This window comes from Eupeodes corollae, chromosome 3, assembly GCF_945859685.1.
Source record: "Eupeodes corollae chromosome 3, idEupCoro1.1, whole genome shotgun sequence".
Lineage (NCBI taxonomy): Eukaryota > Metazoa > Arthropoda > Insecta > Diptera > Syrphidae > Eupeodes > Eupeodes corollae.
The window spans coordinates 5,725,529-5,742,682 of NC_079149.1; the positions used below are offsets into that span (position 1 = coordinate 5,725,529).

Consider the following 17,154-nt stretch of genomic DNA (forward strand, 5'->3'; position numbering starts at 1 on the left):
TACGCATTTGATTTTTATAGAAATTCCGCATTCTACTCGTACTGCTGCTTGATTTAAAAAGCTGACAATATCATAGTTTTAGGAGGATTTAAACTATCTTAAAGATACTTTTGGGATTAAAACAATAAACTTTTTCTGCTAGAATTGTCTCACGAAAAAGACAGAAACTTTCAAATCAGCATCTTCAGAGCACGAATGTTTTTACTGAAAGATGCTGATCATTTTATTTTCCTTCTTTCACAGATATCGCACGAATTTTCGATTTGATTTGAATTTTAAGAGAAATTCGGTCACGATCTCGCATTTAATTTATCTGTATCTGGTTGATGCATCATTTATTGAGATGCAACGATCAACGCCGACGACGAACGACGGAGACGACCAAAACGATCAACGACGCCAACGGTATCACCTAGAAAAATACGCCCACAAAAATGTATCTTTATCTTTCTATGCCACAGAGACATTTGAAGTTTTTATTGGAAATTGATATAACAACTATTTCTTGATGACGCAGATTTGTGGCATAGAATGTGGGCTGAGCGTGTCGCGAGCCGGAGGAGCTCAAAAAATCAAATAAAATCGGTGATATATCGAAATGGAAAAAAAATATTGTTTCTATTTAAAGCTGAAATGATAATGTCAGCTTTTATATTGATCGGCATTTCGAATTTGATGCGACGAATTTTATTTATTTTATTTGTTTGTTCTTTTTTGTGTTTGCTCCATTTCCTTTGTGATGAATCAATATTGATATTGGATGACTACAGCTCACATTTCACATGAGTAATCCGGCTGTAGACAGCAATTATGATATTCAAATTACTACATTTGGTGGAATCACAAATTCTTGGAGGGTGATCAATGTGCAGGCTGAAATAAATGGAGATCACGTAGACGGAATTTATTAATGCAATAATTAGTTTTTTTTATAGTTAATTTAATTTTCTATCAAAAGTGCGAGGCAGAACTTATTTTCAGGTGTAAGAAACATTGTCATCAGTTTTTCGAAGAAATATGCATTTAGATGAAATAGGTCATCACTTTAGTACGAAATAAACAATTATCACTACGTTAACTCTAAATTGCTACAATTTACCCATTTTCGATGTGACTCATTAAAGACAAAGGTCAACATTTTTAACAATTATCTAATTAGTACAAACAATTTCAATTTTATCAAAAACAGGGCATTTGAATTCGTCGAAATGGTGGCAGTTTGGGAAAAAGTCGGAAATATTTGTTTTAAATTTTAGAAACTCAAAAGTCATTTACCTAGTCTAGTCATAAATATTGAATTAGAAATTAAATATTAAAAAAATGAATGCCAAATAATAATGCGCTGATATTTTTAAAAAAAATTTCGTAATATTTATTACGGAATTAATTAGCTACATTTAATAGAAGACACTATTCAAAATGGCCAACATTTGATTTACTGCTCGAGGAAGTCAATAGTGGTACGCCCTTTATCCATTAAATAGTGTTCGCTGTACGAACGAGGGACCGTTTTTAACGACTAAAAAGGACCACAGCTCGTAATACAGAGAATTAAGGTCTGGACTTGCAGCTGTCATATCACATCCAGTGATATGAAACTCGGTGTATTTTACTACTCTTAAGTGGTTTTAGTTTTGGGAGCCGGAGCAGAATCTTGCTGGGCAGTCGAATGCTTGTTCTCCAAAATTGTTTGATTAAGATGCTTTACGACATTCTCCAATACTGTTGTTTGAGAAACCTTTGCCGAAGTTTTTACTCGTTTTTTCGCAAAAATGAAGGTCGGTAAGATCGTGATAGCTTACTTCGAACCATACTATTACATTTGTGGAATGGTGGCCTTCATCGACCCTTGGAATGAGTTCAGACGCTTCTCTTTATTGCAGAGCATAAACTCCATCATTCTGTTTATTGAATGAATAACTGTTTCGACAGTGAACAATATGTCATCAGTGAACAGAATTGGTCGCAGAAAATTCTTCAGGTAATATTTGAGCACTGAGCAGAGCTTTTGATTTTTATTTGCGTTTTTGATTGAATGAGTACCCGTGGCAGGATGGTTAGTGCGATGGACTGTCATGCCTGAGGTCTTGGGTTCGATCCCTGCCTATGCCATCTAAAGTCTTATTACAGGTATTGCCTCTTGCGAGGAATTGACAAATTCTCCAAGAGTAACTCTTGTCATGAAAAAGTGCTTTCTCAAATTAGCCGTTCCGATTCGGCATATGAACTGTAGGTCCCCTCCATTCCTGACAACATTACTCGCACACAGGAATGGTTGAGAGTTGTAAGTCACTAGGCCCTGGTTCTTCATGGACTGTTGCGCCACCCAATTTATTTATTTAGCTACATTTAATAGACGACACTATTCAAAATGGTCGTCATTCTCTTTACTGCACGACGACTTCGATCGCAACAAGCACCTCATCCATTTAAAAGTTGAATACTGCATGAAAAAGAGGTCGCTTTAAGGACTCAATATTTATTTTTGTATTTATTTATATAGGAAGTTATTGTAATGGGTCTGATATTTCAAATTGAAAATTTTGAAACTTTTTCAATTCCATCCGAAAACGTTTGTTGGAATGGATTCCGTATGACATCTGCATACTCAAGAGATGATCTAAATGGTCGTCAACTAAACGTAATTAATGGGCTATATAAAGATGTAAGCGTATAGGAATCCGAAAAGTCAGTTAAGTTTCTTTTAATTAAACCAATCATAGACTTCGTTTTAGGGACAATAGCATCCATGTGCGGAAAAAATGTAAGCTTGGAATCATAGGAGACACCTTAATCGTTTACTGCAGCAGTTCTCTGAGGATACGATGAAGAGAATACGAAAACTTATAAGTTGTGAGTTTCCTAGAGACAAAAATAGCGAAGCATTTCTGACATTAAGTTTAAAGCAGTTAAACAAACACCAATTTGATAAATGATCGTGGGCTATTTGAAGACTAAGGCAATCACAAATGGAATTCACTTTTAAAAATAATTTAAGATCATTTTTTGCAAATATCATCGAAAAATTGTAAATAAAAGCGGGCCAAGATGACAACCCTGGTGAACTCCTGAGGTACTTACATATAATAGATCTCGAGGTTTGATTGTCAAGTTTTACTTTTTGTGCCCTATTTGGCCATTTAATACTTTAGAAAATTCTAAGTGTGTTGTGCCAATATCTACTTTATCTGAAAGAAACCCCAAGTTTCCTTGTGATGTTGAATAAACTGATTCCAAAAATTGAGCAAAACAGTAAGAGTTTTATTAATGTCAGTATAGAATTATCCCCTCTAAAATTCATCGTAGGTGGAATACCAATTGATTTCTTTTTAGAATTAATAAAAGTTCAGAATCGTTTTGGATTACTTTTCAAATTAAGCTCAAAATTCGAAATATAATTCCTGTCCAAGAATTTGCTGAGAACCAAGAATTCTTTACGAAGTTTACAAAATGTATATTTGTCATCTGAAGTGTTTGATATTTTTTACTTGGCAAATGATTTATTTTGAATATTTTTAATGAGTCAGTTTTTTGTTATACTACAGAGGTTTTGAAATATTCTTTTTTGTCCTATAAGGTACAAATAAGTAAAAATCTATATTTAAGATACACGTGAAACTGTTTTTAGGTTTAAAAATTCAGTATTCCAATGTACAGTTCCAATATAATTTTCGAGTTCAATGAGGTTTGATTTTAAGAAGTTAAATGATTTTGGATTGTTACAATTAAGTTCTAAATTTCTATATAATTGGATTTCAATATAATTTGATTTTTGTTTTCATTTCTGCTTCAAAGCAGCTTCAAGCAGGTGTCTAGTATGTCTTTTCTAGGCTGTATGGGAGATGTATATTTCTGAGAAAAACTAGCGGGTTCTTGGCAGTATCTTCCAAAAAACTTTAGCGCACGATCAAGAAAACAACGCTTGATTTTCAGTGGTTACAACGTTTGATTATTAATTATAGGAAACAAAAAAGGTTAAAGTGGCAAATAAGCATAGCTTTAATAACGATTAACATACAAAATGTGCAACAAATGTTGTAAAGTTATGACCTTTTCTAAAAATAGATCAATTTAATTCTTAGGGTTTTGCAAAAGGAAAAACAACGTAACTGGAGATTAATTCGTCTTATGTTTCAATTTATTTTATTCATCTAATAATATTTCAAAATGTTTTTGGTAAAATATCTTAGGTTGTTTTTATGTCAACTTTCAAAAACATATCTTATTTGGAAGGAAGTTGCTGGTAGAAGTTTAACAGGTTTTCATATCGCTCAAAAAAACAATTTTTCAGATCACAGATTTTAATGAACTCTTTTGATTCGTATTCCCTAACAAATTAAAAAAATTGTTGTACGAAGATTTTTAGTAGTCTAGGTTATGGGTTGGTTTTGGTGGTTTTACAGTTAAAAAGAAACATTTTTTGTAAATAATTGATGAAAATTTCAGTTTTTTAAATTGGGTTCATTTTAGTCGTTTTTGGAGGGGTGGTAGAGCTAGCTTGACTGTCAAGTTTTAAATTTCAGTGGTGATGTTTAAAAAACAAATATTCTTTCACTACAAATTAGTTTCCTAAAATTTTAAAGTGATATTGATAACTTAGCGAAAAAATTGAAGTTATAAAAAGGGAAAGGTAAACATAGCATTCATATATTTTTAACTTTAAACATTGAAATAAAATACAATTTTGTTGATAAATTCGAAAATGCTGTGTTTTAAAAAAATAGTTATTTGATTATAATTAAAAAATATATTTGAAATAACTTAAACTGGTAAGAAAAAATAAGGAATTATTATCAGCATTTCTATGGGATATATATGAGAATAGAGGAACGGGTCTCTTATTTTTTAAATGACAATATTTTTTCTTCTTGTAGGATAAACTTTTGATTTTGGGTCTTCATATTTCACAGAAAGTAGGCGGTCAATAATACACCCACTTACACAGTGATCCCTTTAAAAACTTTTGATTTAGACATAAGAGTCCTCTTGAAAGCTGATAAATGTAAAAATTTTCAATTTGACAAATGGGAAACCAAAATAAGACTTTATGAAAAAGTGCCGACAAATTTTCTACTTGTCAATTATTTGAACATTTTTCCTTTAAATGGATCATCCAAAAACTCCAAGACTCTAAAATAAATCAAGGAGGTTTAAGATAGTACCCGATGGTTAGTTCAAAGGACTGTCATGCTAGAGAACTTAAGTTCATGTCTGTTAAACCAATTTTTTTTTTTTTCACGGATCTTTTAAAAGGAACCGAGTAATTCTCGTCACGAAAAAAGCTTTCTTTAATTATTTGTTTGGATTCGGCACAGGAATGTTTGAGATTTGTACCCTATGGCAAACTGTTAAGACACCAATTTAATTTATGGCAGATTAATGAAAACTGGTATTAAATTCTTATTACAGTTATTAATGATATCCCCAAAACTATAAGCATACTACCATTTACTATACCCTCTGTTTGTTCTTTAAAATCTAAACTAGTCGTCCTTAAGTATGAAAACCTTGAAGATCTCTATTTCTTACTTTAAATTTCCCATCAATGAATGCCACGCTAATTCCGTCATGATAAGCGAAAGCTCCCAAAACTAACCAGCTTTTCATATCATACAAGATCCTTAATCAAAAAGTCCCTAACCTTTAGTCTTAAAGTATTTTTTTTCAAGTATGGTATACTTAATTCAAGAAATCGGAAAGAACGATTAAAACTTCGTTTCACATTTGTATGAGCAAAGTAACCTCTCTTCTTTCTACAATACCCCATCCCTCTAAACCCCCTTAAAGGAAAATGAAAAACCATTTAAGTTTAACATCACTTTTACCTCGACCTATGTATGTTTCAGGTACGTACATACATATATGGTACAAAATTCTTTAGATCCACATCAACCATCCGACCATGATCCTAATTCCATTCCCAAAATTTGTTTAACCAACAAAACAAAAATAAATAAATGCAAAATAAAACAAAAAAACACTAAACAACACAACACTCTGGGTAAATCTCACCAAGGCACTCTTAATTTTTTTTTCTTCTCTTACTTTTTTTTTAATGTATGAACAATCCTTTTATCAAAGCCTTGATGGAATTTAGTGGTGGGATGACAGCAACCCCAAAAACTCAATGGTGGATGATTTTGTTGTTTTTTTTTTTGCATAGATACTCGGAATCACTTATGCCCCGTGCAGAGATATTCAACTTAAAATAAAAAAAAAATAAAACAAGAAGGAACTAAAAGCATTCCAGCTCCGATTAGAAAATAAAATCTAAACAAAAAAGCTTTAAAAAAAAATCCCAATACAACGAAACGTTGAACGTTGGCTACTACAAAACACAGAGCTGCGGATTTCGAACCCAGTTCTGATGATGTTTGAAAAACTATTTTACGCAGCAATTTCTACCTAAACCAGTTTAGTTTTATTTTTTCTTTTATTTCTTTTTTATTCTTCTTTAATTCGTCGGAATAACAAAATACGTATCTTATTATTCAACAGATTTACCTAGATTGCTTTTGCGTAGTTGTACAGAGAAGATGCAACCATCCCTGGGTACGAGTACCTAATTTACCGCAGCACAAGCTGCAGGCCGGCAGGCAGGAGGCAGAGCTGCCATATATCATCTATCTACCTTGAGTTTCTTCCGTATGTCTTTATGGCATACATGTGGATGGATATAAGGATAGATATGGGGGGTGGTATCCTACAACCCTATAACCATTCCATCACATTTATATAAATGACGCCATTTTGTTTGCTTGCAAAACTAATGTCACTTTGCTGCCTTTCAATCTCAGGGGAGGAAATTGCAACATCGTTTGGTCCGTCCGTCGGTTGGTCTGTTGGTTGGGAGGTTGGGTGGCATAAGTGGAGTATACTACTTCTACTTATAGCCATCAGCCTGCGATGCGATGGATGATGTCAACTGAGGTTAGTCTTCTACTATGAACAACACAATGTTTGTATATTACACATCACATGTTTGCAAAGTCGTTCGTCATTGTTGTTGTTGTTTTGTTATTGGTGGTAGTGGTGTAGTTATTGTCAGGGCCGTACTAAATAAATCCTCAAGGTGAAAGTATTTTCTCTGTTTTTTTCTTTTTGAATTAAAATCCTTTAAACCTTTCGTAGTAATGCAAAACAAACAAAATTTATATATACGACAACACTGCAACGTATAGAAAGCTTTAAGAAGCTTAACAATATAAGTTGGTTTTGAAGGTTTTGAAATTTACACAATTTAAAAATAAATATACTTTGAACCACTCGCAAATATTGAAAATATTGCCTAAAACAAATTGTGTAGCTTACTTTTTTTGTTTTCCTGAAGAATTGAGCCAAACACCTCCTACCACGCCCACTTTTTACAAAAAAAATATAACTGAATCCTGAATTTAACAGTGTTTCCCAAACAGATTTTTTTTGGAGAAATGTTTTGAAGGGAAAAATATAATAAGGTTTTTTAGTTCAAAGTTCCCCAAATTATTCAGACTAAAGGGTGTTTTTTAACTGCGTGAAAAGTTTCGAATGTTGTTATTTATGGTTTGAATGTTGAATATATCAAAATGTCTTGAAATTTCGTCACATGAGTGCAGAACAAGCCAATACAAATAAGCCTGATATCAAAATCTTTCAGGAGAGCGAATCCAAAACTTAAAAAATTACAACTGATTGGGATTAGGTGCACGTAAAAACTCATTACAAAAGATGCTGGAATGCGAACCACACTGATAACTTCCCATCCCATCTATGGATTTGTTTTGCTTAAAAGTTTGTAGGTCTTCGTGTTGGGTTAAAATAGTTGTCAGTTGAATTGTTCTTAAAAATTTTTAAATTACCAACAATATTTTTCATATCAAGAAATAGTTAAGTTTGAAAATCTATTTTTTTAAATAGATTTTTGTCGTTAACAAATTTTTACCAATCTTAGTGGCATTTCTTAAATTTTTAAAAACTGGATGAATGAAATTAATTTTATTTTTTACCAAATTTGCGTACTTCTTCTAGATTTTATTTTCTATGAAAAAACGGACCGTTTTAAATTTTTATAAAAAAAAACTACTGAATATCGAAAACAATATTTTCTGTGAAATAAAAAAAATATTGTCTTCAATATTTTTAATTTTTAAAAAGATATTTGAGTCAAAAGTAAATTTTTACCAAGATTTAGTACTGTTTTTTTGTTACGTTTGCATTTTTTTGTAAAAAAAAACTGTCAACTAGATTTTTCTCAAAATGTTACTGAATGTTTTTTTAAAGAAAAAGTATTTTAAAACCAATATTTCAAAGTTTCGAAAAGATATTGCAGCCGAAAATCAATTTTTAATAACTTTTACTAATTTGTTTCATAAGGTTTTTGTTTTTTGTAAAAAAAAATGTCAATTCGATTTTTCTGAAAATTGTATCGAATGTTGAAAACAATGTATCTTACAAGTTAAAATTTGTTGGAAGCCACAATCTCAAATTTTTGAAAAGATATTTGAGTCGAAATTCAATTTTTACCAACTTTGAGTAATGTTTTTTTAGGTTTTTATTTTTTATAAAACAAAACTGTTATTTTTCGTTGCGCAAAAAAAAAAAAAGAAAATTCCTTCCAAATTGTGGACATTTACTTAATTTGTTGGCGAATACTTAAAGCACTTCTACTATTTAACGGTGTTTAGCGATTTCGCCAAAAAACGATATTGCTATTTTTGAAGCGAAAACAATCCTCTGCGTCAATATTATATTCATTAAAATTGGTGATTGGTTCGGTCATTTCTTTCGAAATGAGGAAGGATCTGGCGGTACTATTAATGGATTCGAGCACTATCAAAACAAGTTAACTGATATTTTTTTTATAAAAAGCCGATGATATCGATTGTGGCTAAACTTGTCACACAGCAAGCTTAACCAACAGCTTATTGCCAAATCAATTTTTGACAACTTTATTTCCAGAATTGGTCCTGTCTCCTCGATCTTGGGACTTAACAGCTTTCGAATACTTTGTATTCTGACAAACCAGGAACTTTTGAAGCATTAAAAGCCAACATTGATGCCTTAAGACTATTAATGCCGTCGGGGTGACTTCCTGACTACGTAAACATATCTTAGTTGTGAATGACCAACAAGCCTCGGACACTAAGAACTTTAAAATTCTTAAGCTCTTAAAAAAAAAACACCCGATGCTTCAATATAAATAAACATGTATTTAAAAAAAATACCCAAAGACTTTAATAATTAATGTTCGAAAGCTAACATTTTTGTATCCCAGGAAAATATTTTCAAAAATTCTCTAAAATAAAAAGGGTCCAAAAATTTAATAAATTTTTCAGCGGTGTAAAATTGTAGTAAATTTGTTGTAAATTGTGTCCTGTTTTGGAGAAAAATTTTGTCACTTGCACATTCGTTCTTCAGAATGGGTTTTTAAGTTTAGTTGGTAAGTTTAAAAATGGTAAAAACTAATAAGCCTAAAGGTGCCGTAAATTCGTCGTAAAAGACCGTAAAATAAAATAAATGAGTGCGTTTTATTTTTTGTAAAACTAACTCTTAGTTATCTTCAAAGACCGAGTACGGAGTTGGAAGTGGTATCTATTCGGAACAACTGAATCTGCGTCTATCATACAGACTTCCCAATCAAGGTAGTGTATTCCAGGCAGAAGTAATGGCGATTAAAGATTCATTATTCTGGCTCAAAGAAAACGTTATATCTTGCAAAGATCTACGAATCTTCTCTAACAGCCAAACCGGTCTTAAATCTCTTATGTCTGTCTCCACAAACTCTCAAATAGTCCACGATTGCCGATCATCTCTGATAAAGATAACGGAACAGGTTAATATTCTCTTCATTTGGGTGCCGGGCCACAGGGACATTCCTCAAAATTGCAAAGCCGATGAGCTCGCCAAAAACGGAACACTTCTGCCTAATGTTAAACAAAAACATAACATAGGAACACCACATGCTACATGCAAATATCTTCTCAAACAATATGCTCCAAGCAAATATGGCCAAGTATAGACTTCAAACGGTCAAAAGGCTTGATATCCCTGAGCAGACAAAGTATAAGCTCTACAACTGGAGTAATAACAGTACACTGCCTCATAGGAAGACATGCTCTGAGGCTAGGGGTCTACACAAATGACTTCTGTAGAAGTTGCATGGACGAGGAGGAAGAGGAAACAGTGCAACACCGTCTATCTACATGTCCAGCACTCTCCATTAGAAGGAATAACTTTCTCGGTAATCCCTTCTTCGACAATACCAGTGAACTGGCAACGATTGACACAAAATGTGTCTCTAACTTCAATAAAAGTACAAAATGGTTTGTTTAAGTTCATTACTCTCCCATGAGTAACCTCATTAGTGGTATCACAATGGACCCTTGAGATCTAGGTGAGTCAATGACATCTGGACAGCCACTCCAACCTAACCTAACCTAACCTGACTCTTAGTTATACAAATTAAGAATTATGTAAATAACTGTCCTAAATTTGTTGAAAATCTGTCGTAAAAAACATTATTGCCGAAGTTCTTTTAACACAAAAAATATGAATGATATTAGAGCTTTGTCAAGATATCTTGATTTTGGCATTCAATTTAGTAAACTTGTGCCGAAAACTGTGCAAATTTTTCTTACCATTAAAAAAATTGATTCAGTAATTTAGAGTTTAAAAAAAAACATTTCCACTTATCAAATCAGTTAAGAAACTTTAGGCATTTAAAAATGTTAGGGCCCATTCTTCCATGTTCCCTTACATAATTTCCCAATTTTTCAAAGAACCCAAAAAACGTTCACCTTTATCGTAAGAGTCAATACAATTCCTTCCCTGAGTTAAGTGGACTTTATCGTCGTCGTCGTCTACGTCGTTGTTGTTAATGTTGATGTTCATCTTCTATCGAGCGAAAATGTAATTGGGTCAACTTAAAGTCAAATGCAACGCAGAAAAATCGCAATACAAAATGCACTAGGTACATTATATGTTATGTGATTTAAAACCTTGTATTAGGATAAAGATTATATGAAAGAGAGAAAGCAAGAAGGTAACCTATGTACTCACACACATCCATTTCCTTAAATGGTTTGTCCATTCAAGTGGACTACTTTGGACGGTAAGTAAGCAAAACCAGGCTAAATACGAAAGGTACAGTGGTGTGCAAAAAAAACATCAAACCTTTAAGAAATCTTTAAATATTGCTTTACCAGTTTTAACTTAAAAGACTTATGCCCGATTTCATAAACAAACACTTAAAGCACTTTTATCTAAAAGCTTTTTAGATTTTATCAAGCCTTTAAATTTGTTCTGTTTCAACAAACTTAAAATGGGAAATTTGAGGGATATTTTTGTTAAATAGAGTTCTCTTCACAACATCATATGTTGAAATAAATAACAAGAATCGCAAAATACTACAATTTTAAATTAGTGTCGCATACGCATTAAATGTTAATTGAAATCCATTTTTGTTCCCATAAATTTCCATTTTCAATCCACCAGGTTACTGAATTCTAATGTGTGTGCAATCGATTGCACCAAGAACTTTCGAAAATCTAGCCAAGCCGTAGAATTTGTTGTGAACGTTCAATATATTATGACGATCAGTAGGAAGTGCAATACAATGCGGTCTCATTAATGCTACATGATGGGTTACTTTTAGTCCGATGCGGCAAACAGTTGATTTTGAGATATTAAACATATCTCCGACGCAGATTTGGAAAGATCCTCTGACGGATGTATGATGACCAAACAAACTCAACAACTGATCCACAGATGCTTTGGAAAGTCGGAACCTCTGAATAGGCTTAGTCTGAAAATTGATTCTTGTGAAAGCGGAATACTCTTGAACGGCGAATAACTATATGTCGTTCTTCTTCGAAGATGGCCAATCTAATATTCTAATTAAAATCATAATAATGATATTATAAATAGTAATGAATTTGTTTGACTATATATTCATTTTATATCTACAAATATTGAAAATACAAATTTTACAAAACAAAACATCAGCTGTCAATCAGTCATATTCATTTTTTAATGGCACTTTTAAATTTTAATGAGCCAAAAACAGGCATTTAGTTTTAAAAGGTGTTTAAAAACTTGTTTACTTTAAAAACGCTTGGTGCAACTAAAATATCCCATTTTACAGTTTAAAATCCTGTTAAATGTATAAAAGCTGTTTATGAAATTGGACAATAATCTTTTAAATGCATGCACATGATATTTTATGTAATTATAAAACAAGTTTATTATGTTTTCAAAAAAGTTATATGTTCTGATGTTTAAAAAAAATAGTTAAAAAATGCCCCTTTTGTTTTTATTTTCACAAAGACTTTAAAAATAAAATAAAAGTAAAAGAATACAAAATGATATTTCAAGTGATTTATTTTTTTGCACAGTCCTGTTTCAGATTGAATGTACTGAGTTGAGTTTGATTTAAGTTATTTTCAAACAAACAATCTACTAGAGATATAAAGTCTTTTCAATACACAGGGTGATGGATAGGTCATACATAGCCCGAAGGGGTACCCCTCCCTCCGCCCCCTCTCCAAGCTATTTGTATATGATGTGATGTTGTTGATTTTATAGGGGAACGCTTGATGCATTCAATTGTTGCGCGTATTTTAAAGAGAGGAGGGTTTGATTTATACATCAGTTGAGTCCATTGAATAAAATACAAAACGTTCAAGAATAAAAAACGTTATAAAGAAAAGAAAGATGTACGCCTCAGCTCGATTTAGTGCGTTGTCGATGTTAAAGTCGTCATTCGTAGTTGCAAGTAATTTAAGTCTCAATGAAGATGTAAGGACAGGAAAAAGAGTACACAAAAGTATGTGCATCGAAGGCAGGTTTGAAAGTTCTAGATTGTAGTTTATGAAGTAGATAAAGAAGGTATTTGAAATTATAAACTTTATTGTGAAAAGAAAAGAAATTAAATTAATTTTTAAGCAGATCAAGGTCAATTTGATGGCTGAAGATGAAATGATTCAATTAAGATACACTGATTGTTGAGTTCTTGCTTCGACGAGGTCATGGTTATCATTGTGACAAAATTTTATATTAATGATTTGAAAATGTTGGTTTGTTTTTTTCTGCAGTTAAGTAAGTCAAGCCATTAAAAATCTTATTCAGTCAAATATGTCTTCTTCAAAAGTCCCATAGCAAGGCAATAAAAATAGCTACAATTTAACTTATTTGAAGACTTGTAGAAACTATATAATTCGCAGTTGCTCTATGAAGCTCGGATTGTATGGAATCTCGATTAATTGAAGAAAATATGCTTCAAGACAAGGTGTAATTGTCTGGTCATCTTCTGATGAGCCCAACCATTAAATCGGGGCGAAACGCATTTATGAACACTTTTATGCTGGTTTATATTTATTTTCATGATTCTAAATCATATTTATTAAAATCTTTGCAGGGTGGGGCGTGGTTACTGCTTCCTTATTTTAAAAAATCATAACACAAAAAGTATTGGCAATATTGATTTAATAATTTTTTCTGTGTATAGAAGTACATTTAAAGTTTTATTTTATTTAGTTTTAAAAACGACATCTCGAAGGTGGCCACCGTTTTCATCAATGTACTGCGATAGTCGGAATTTGAAATTGTTTTCAACTTTTTGCAGCATATCTGTGCTTATGTCGGCGATAGCAGAACTAATATTATTTTTAAGATGGCGAAAGGTCTTTGGACGATCAGTGTATACCAAACGATTAAAGGTAGTCAGACAGGAAAATCACATGGTTCTAAATATGGTTCGTGCTGGCCACTGAAGATCGCCTCTAAGAGAGATGAGCCGTTCGGGGAAGTGTTCACGCAAAATATTCATTGACCTTCTTGCCGAGTGAGCTGTAGCGCCATCCTGTTTAAAACACACTTCCCCTACATTTCTTCAAGTTTGAGCTGAAAGAAATCAACAATCATGCTGAATCATGATGAAGAATTGACCGTAACTGCTTTTTCGATCTCTCCAAAGAACCATGGGCCAATAATGCCGATTCTGGATATTGCACACCAAATAGTCACACGTTCTGTATGCAGAGGCTGCTCATGAATATCTCTCGGGTTAGTGGGGCTCCATTATCGCATTTTTTTTGTTTTTTCACACATTCTGAAATATGGAAATGTGCCTCGTCACTAAAGAAAACAAGGACATCCTGAGGCAGGATCGAGCAACATAATCGCATGGATTAAGTTGTTGCCCCAATGCTAATTTGTACGGGTGAAAATTAAGTTTCGAAGAATTCGTCTCATTGTGCGACTAGAAATCCCTAAAGCAGTTACATGGTTGTGTGCAGATCGCCTCCTAGGGGATTTCAAAATCGGTGCCCTTACCCTTTCGATGTTTTCTGGCGTGCTGGAGGTTCTGGAAGGTACATTATGTTTCTTCTGCACACTACCGGTGTCCCTGAACGTGTCCACCCACTAACAATCAGACACACGACCTCAGGTATGATATTGAAATGGTTTCAAAAAGCACCCTGAATTGCGATGATCAAACGGCTGAAAGAAAAGTAGGCCTCCATTGTTGACACTAAACTAGTCATAGCGAAAACTTTAGATAACGTGTTTCCAAACAAGCCATAAACCAACGCTCTACTTTTAATGGCCGTTTAGTTGCGAGAGTTTCAGATAAGGAAGTAACCACGCCCCACCCTTTGTTATTGAATTTTTTTTATTAGTTCTGAAATTAAGTAATAATTTCTACTCGTTTTTTGATTAAATGAATTTTAATCGTTTTAAATTGTTCATTCAACGGAAAAAAATATATTTTCGAAATTCGATTTAGACATTTACTTTACGAAAGCCTTACTTCCAAATATCTAGTATTTTTTATTGTTGTATGCGTTTGACCAATTCTTTTTTAATACTTATTTATTATGTTTTATTAGGCTCTTTTGGTCTTTTTGTTTTTTGGAATGCGAATAAATAAAACACTATTCCATTCTTTTACCCAACGTTTCGTAAGAATTCCTTACTTCTTCAGGGGATTTTTTTGTTCTTTATTCAATACTTGTATTAAATCACATTATAATTGTTAAAAACTCCGTATTGCATCCTCCCGACAGCACTGCCACAAATTTAAAATAAATAACAAATACAATATAAAATAAAACAAGCAAAAAAAAAAATAAATTATTATACTAGACGAGAAAGACATTTATATCACAGCTTAATTTTAAGGTACTAGATGTTAAAGTGCTATCTAGTATTTTTGTTGGATTTAAAAATAATTGTTTCATACTCAGCTGTCATTCAGAGTTCATTTCAAGTCATTCATTCTAAAGGTTCTGCTTTGTGTTTTCAGTTAAGCGGTGTCGATTGTACATTCATAGCTTACCTGCAAATAAAATAGAAAAAATATTTTTAGATATTTTGTGTAAGTTTTATATTAAAAAAAAAACAATAATTTCTTTATATATAAAATATTTTAAATAAATAAATCATAACAACATTTTTGTTGACAAAAACCAAAAGTGTCAAACTCATTAAAATGTTTCATCTCATTACCCTTGAGCCCAGCTTCAGATGTATTATTAAGTAAAGAGATTCTTTTTAAAGCTGCACTTCACGAATGTGAAATAATAACCATATTTTTCACTTTTTACAATATTAAGATATTCAAGACCAATATGCATTGGTATCTCCATTCTAATCCTAACAAAAGCTGGTACATTTTTTAATCATTATAACCCTCTATAACTCAAGAACTTCAAATATCATATTTCTTGTGGAATCGAATAGGCTTATAAATAAAAAAAAACTATATATTTTTTTAAATTTTGAAATTATTTATTGTTTATGAGTTAAATAACAAAAGAGGGAGTGTAGCTTGTAGGTAACAATGTATTACAACTTCAAAGAAAAGGTACAAGATCAGAAGTCAGATGATTTTTTTAGTAATTTGTAAACCATTTACGATAGGTGGAAATTCCTGAAACAATTTTTGTTTTTAGTATACCATAAAGCTACGCCACACTTCTCGCACACCGTATGAGCAAATACAGCACACTTTGGGAACGTGCATCGGATTTTTTTCTCGGCCCATTCAGGCCAGTGACCGACTTGGTCTTGGCGGACTGCTTGTGGTGGCACATGTTGGGCAGGTCCCTTATGTTTTTTTTGCCAAGATCTCACTTTCTAAGGAGCGGCGGCGGGTGGTCAAACTGGTTTTTGAACCCATCTTGCAGAGTTTCGGCGACTTCCAGGCGAAAATCTGCTGATACCATGACGGGCTTCTCAGGAATGTTTTTGTTTTTGCACACCTTCTTGTAAAGCAGCCATGAGTTAGCCATTGTTAGATCTAAGTCTTCTTAGTCGTATTTTATAGATACCGATTATGCTGTCGATAAGGTCAACACCGCTCATATGTCGGTTGTACTCGCCTACAACATCAGGCCGTGCGATGTTGATATACCTGGAGTTCTTCTTATCGTATCTCCAGACTTCAGAAACTGGATTTTGACCAGTTAATGTCCTTCCATACAACCGTTGATATGTCGATGCCGTTGATGTTGGCTTCATACTCGATCCTTCTTCATTATTACTTTTTCATTCAAAAAGCTTGCAGTCAGGTATTCTATTTCTTCGAATATCACCTAAACTAAGAATAACTACTTTGGCTAAATATTCCAGAAGAGGCAAGGAAGTAAAATAATTGTCAAAGTAGATTCTATAGTTTTTGGTGACGTGGAATCATACGTGACAATCTTACAACGACGTTGGAAGAGGCTCCGAGATTTTTCTCTTCTGCTCTAACAACATTTTTTTTGCCAGTTTCAACATCTGTCCTGTAACCGAAACCAGAAACGTCACCCAAACCGTATAGTTTATAGCCCCACTTATGAGGTTTGTTGGGGTTGTATCTTTTCAGCATATTCCGCGCCTTTGTAGAGCACATTTGTTCGTCTACACAAAGCCATGGTTCTAACGGAACTTTAGCATATGCTTCGTTCAAGGCCTCAACAACTGGACGAATTTTTAATATCATATTAGCTTTTGGATTGCTTCTGGGAAGCGATTATGTATTATCGTTGATGTGAAGGTATTGTCTAATCTTTTCAAATTTATTGGACGGCATTGTTTGCTGAATACCAAGGGCGGGACTCCAATGGTTGGTAACTCTGGGCAGCTGAATCAATGACATTATATACACGAGACCTATAAACTGTTGGATTT

General features: G+C 32.9%; 1 protein-coding gene across 2 annotated transcripts in view; it reads right to left on the minus strand.

The window, feature by feature from the left end:
* Positions 1-17,154, minus strand: part of LOC129952821 (syndecan) — a 491,656-nt gene that overhangs the window by 364,353 nt on the left and 110,149 nt on the right. The gene's annotated exons all lie outside the window — the stretch shown is intronic.